Below are 4,252 nucleotides of genomic sequence, written 5' to 3'. Positions count from 1 at the left end.
TGCTGTTTTCCCAACGTCTCTCCATCCTTAGTTCAGCAGCACACCTTAGTATTCTGGATGGGATGAGAAAAAAATGGGCCTCTTTGGCAGCATCTCTCAAAGCTGGGGAAGGCTGGGGAAGTCAAGCACTCCCTCAGGCACTCTTACCTTCTCTGTGGGAGAAATCACTGGCTGAGACAGTCTCTCTTGGCACTGAGGTGTGCTGCCTTGGGGGAAGGGAGAGGTGGACAAAGTAAAACTATTTCCTTATTGTCTTCACTGCACCTAATCTCCTTTTTTTCCCCTCCCACTGTGTGTTGGAACTTTTCTGGACTCCTGGACAAGATAGTCTTGTCTGTGAGTGATTATCAAAATCAGTGTTTTTTTGAGAAGAAGTAGAAATCTCCTATTCCACTATTTTGTTGATATCTTTTCTAATTCAATATTTCTGTATTTTTATGAATATTTTTGAGCTTTGTTCTGGGACACAATAAGTTACTTGGAAATAGTCCAATCCTTTCAGACATTGGTTTTAAGTTTTGATAAGAGGGACTGGGTCTGCATTTGATGTCGGTCTAAATTTTCCCTATTACTGAAGCATAACCCTTCTGAGCACTGTACCCAATGCCCCATGAATTATGAGGATTTCCAGTCTGATTGATAGAGGCAGACACTGTTCCTGTAGGTATGAGTACTGGGTACCATTCTCTCTAATCTTCTCAAGTGTTTTTTTCCCCTGGTATTGGGTAGCTTCATTCCTCTGATGTGCTAATCAGCACTCTGCTGAATAATCAAGGACTCTCTTTAGATCCTCTGAGTCCTCTCACTGTGCAACACTCACCTATTTAGTACTCTGTTCTACAAAGTCTAGCATCTGGGTCTCCCCAGACTCCCAGGTTGTTTCTTCAACTCAGAGTCTGCCATGCCATGCTCTATCTGAGTCCCCCTTTCTGAACTGCAACCTGGAAAATTTCTAAAGAGGAAAGCTGGAGCAATTGTAGGTTCACCTGATAGGCTCCCCATCCCTCGGAGATCACCGTCCAGACGCTTGAAGTCCATTGCTTCATATATATTGTGTTCATTTATTTTGTTTGCTTCAATAGAAACATAAATTTGTTCTTTGTTGTTCCATTTTGGTTGGAAGTGGAAACCTTAGCTGCTTCTTTTATATGTTAGAATACAACACCCACCTACCTCTATTCAATTCAGGCGAAGTGTCCTGTATCTGTTTCAGATTAAGAAAGCAAACAAAAATAAATGTAAATAGTATCCAGTGTTTAAAAGATAATTTAAAACCATTTCGAGCATTCTACAGAGAGACATTGGAGGTACCAGACAAAAATTCCATTCATTCCATCCTCCTAGAATCCCCCTTCTTCAGCTCAGCCAGACCCCAACGACTCAGCATTAATTTTGCCCAGAAACCCTCCCCAGACCAAGCCTGAGTAGGAGTTTTTCTTTCTCTACCCTCCTATATCGTTTCTTGTGTCTGCCTTTCCAATGTAAATCAATACAGACTTTCCAGTCTTCTTTCAAATCCTTTTCTGCCCATCTCTTAGATTAAAAAGGCTTGACTTCAAAAGAGGTAAAAAATGGAAACCTCCTGACAAAGTGGTCTGTGTTTGTGTCTGTGTGCATGAGAGAAAGGTTATGAACATACATCGTCTAATTTTTCTTTTGTATTTGTCACATACCTTAAGCTTAGAAAAGCAATAAGCTGAATTAATCACTCTTATAATTAGACAAATTACATATGTGTCTGGTCCTAGTTTCCTGATTGTTAAGATCTTTTCCAGCTTTAAAAAATTTATGAATCTTCCTGGATTGGATGAATTCCAATCCTTCTGTGTGGTTCTGAAGGCATTTTTAGGGGACTGAAAACCTGTAGAGACAGAGAGTATCCCTGTGTGGCATGAGAGGAAGGCAGGGATCCTGAAGGACCACTGCATTTTTGCCCCTAGATCAGCTTATTTGGGAGAGGTGACCTGTGTTCATGGCCGCCATCGCCCTCTGGTTTAAAGGTAAGACAAGAGTCAACAGGGCAGTTTAACTTTGCACTTTCCTGACAGTCTCTGAAATGAATTTTGTTCATTTGGTCTCTGACACTGACCTCAGAAGGCATAAAAGCCTACTTCGAATAAGCAATCCCAAGTGGCTATGGAGCTGAGAGCCTTTCCTGAGAGGAACACCTGGGAAGGCAAACAGGGTTGTCATCCTGGAAGCGCTCTCACATGATTTCATCCTGTCTTCCTTTCTATATCGTCTTTTCTGCCAAAGAGGGTCACCAAACCAGAAATGGTAAAAACAGTGTTAAGTGTGAATTTAAATTCAGAAGAGGAAAAAGAGAATATTATGCAGGATAGTAAGATGGCGATTAAATATTTTGGAGTCATGTCTTTAGGCAGAAACAAATGAAAACCTAGTTCAGGCCAGCAATTCCTTCATTGATTCAGTAAATGTTTTCTGAATGCCTACCAAGTGCCAGTACTGTTTTCAGTACATGCTCGTGCAGCAGGGGAAAAAAAGAAGATAAAGGTCCTGTCCTCGAAGTGCTTTGATTTGTAACTGTGATTGCAAAGGGGTTATCGCCACTCTGTGAAATGTCATAGGGAATGGGAAAGGGCCAGATGACAGGGGGATGCCAAATTCCTTCTTCGTGTTCAAAGGAAATGGCAGAAGCAGAATTCAGAAACTCTGTGCCATTGACATCCTTGGGTAAAATTAACAGAATGGATTTGAATCCTTAACCCAAGAAAAAGGAACTACCACTGGTTCCTGGTTACACTAAGTCACGTGAGCAGCTCCGTCTTGCTTTGTGATTGCTGAATCAGATGGGGAAGTCAGGAGAGCTCTATGCTCACAGCGTATCTTGATTTCAGCAAGACGTTTCATAGCGGCTCCATATCACTTTGAGGATTGGTTTGAAGGGCATGGACTGGCCGAATAAACACTCTAAGAATCTAGATTCAATGGATTGATACCAAGTTGGTAGAAGACTTAAAATTTCAGCTGATAGAAATACGCTTTCCTCTAATATAACAGAGGCTCTGGACAGAAAAAAGGGAAAAAAAGAATATTCAATTGTGAACCATAGGCACAGGTAAAAATGAAATAACAACATCTACCTTATAAAATTTATATGAGGATTATGACTTCACATGCTTGCCACATAATAGGAACTCTGTAAATATCACTCTGACCCCTTCCTTGCTCCTTGGCTCAAAACATAAAGTTTACTTTTCATCCTACTCCTGAAGATATGCTTAAACATCACCATTATTAAAATAAAATATATGCATACTATGATTCGAACAAGAGTTTGCATTTAAATGTTTGGTATAAACTTAAAAGGAAGAACTTAGTAACATTTAATAATTAATAATTAATAATATTTTTGCTTTTTAATAAGACTTAAAAATAGATAAAAATTCACCCTTTAAATACCTACATTTTCTCATAAAAGGGAAATGGAAAGCATACTGAACCATGTTCTCAACATAATCTGTATCCTTGGTTTGTCTTTACTGTGAGTGTTAACAGCTGAATGACAGCCTCATAAAGATAAATGTATAAGCATGCTCTTTGCAGCATTATTTGAAATTGGAAAAATAAAATAAAATTGTGCCTTTAGGGGAGTGGTCATGTAAGTTATAGTACATCTATACAATGGAATTACATGCAACAGTAAATGATAAGGAGGCAGACCTATAAATAATGACAGTGAAAGACCTCAAGAAAACTAAGGAAAAATGAAGTCTTAGAACTATGCAGTATATTTCCAATAGTATAACCAGCAAAAGGACAAAGGATGTGTGTGTGTGAATGCATAGGAATAGACCCTAGAAGACGATACTTAATCTCTGATAGTGGTTACCTCTGATGAAGAAAAAGGGGATTAGTACAGGAAAAGTGAATGGGACATTTATATTTTGTTCTTGTTACTTCTACATTGATCAAGCCTTTTAAACAAAAAAGCATGCATGCATTTTTTTAATTTAATGTAAAATATTGACAGATGCTCAGAATTATTTGTCAAGAGAATTCTTCTTTAAGCTATCTCTCAAAGAGCGCAGTGGTACTAGGAGAAAAATTAAGGTCTCAAATCCAAACTGTGACTTATTTGTTTAAATAGAAAAGTGAAATAATATTCTCATGATTAAATTTTTCTTTAAAAATCTAATTTGCTTATACAAAAAAGCGATTTTACCATTTGCAATTAGTCTTCTTTAAACAATAAAAGCAAATATAATTACCATACTTTCTTTTTTATAAT

This window comes from Ursus maritimus, unplaced genomic scaffold, assembly GCF_017311325.1.
Source record: "Ursus maritimus isolate PB19 unplaced genomic scaffold, ASM1731132v1 scaffold_13, whole genome shotgun sequence".
Lineage (NCBI taxonomy): Eukaryota > Metazoa > Chordata > Mammalia > Carnivora > Ursidae > Ursus > Ursus maritimus.
This window is presented reverse-complemented; position numbering follows the sequence as displayed.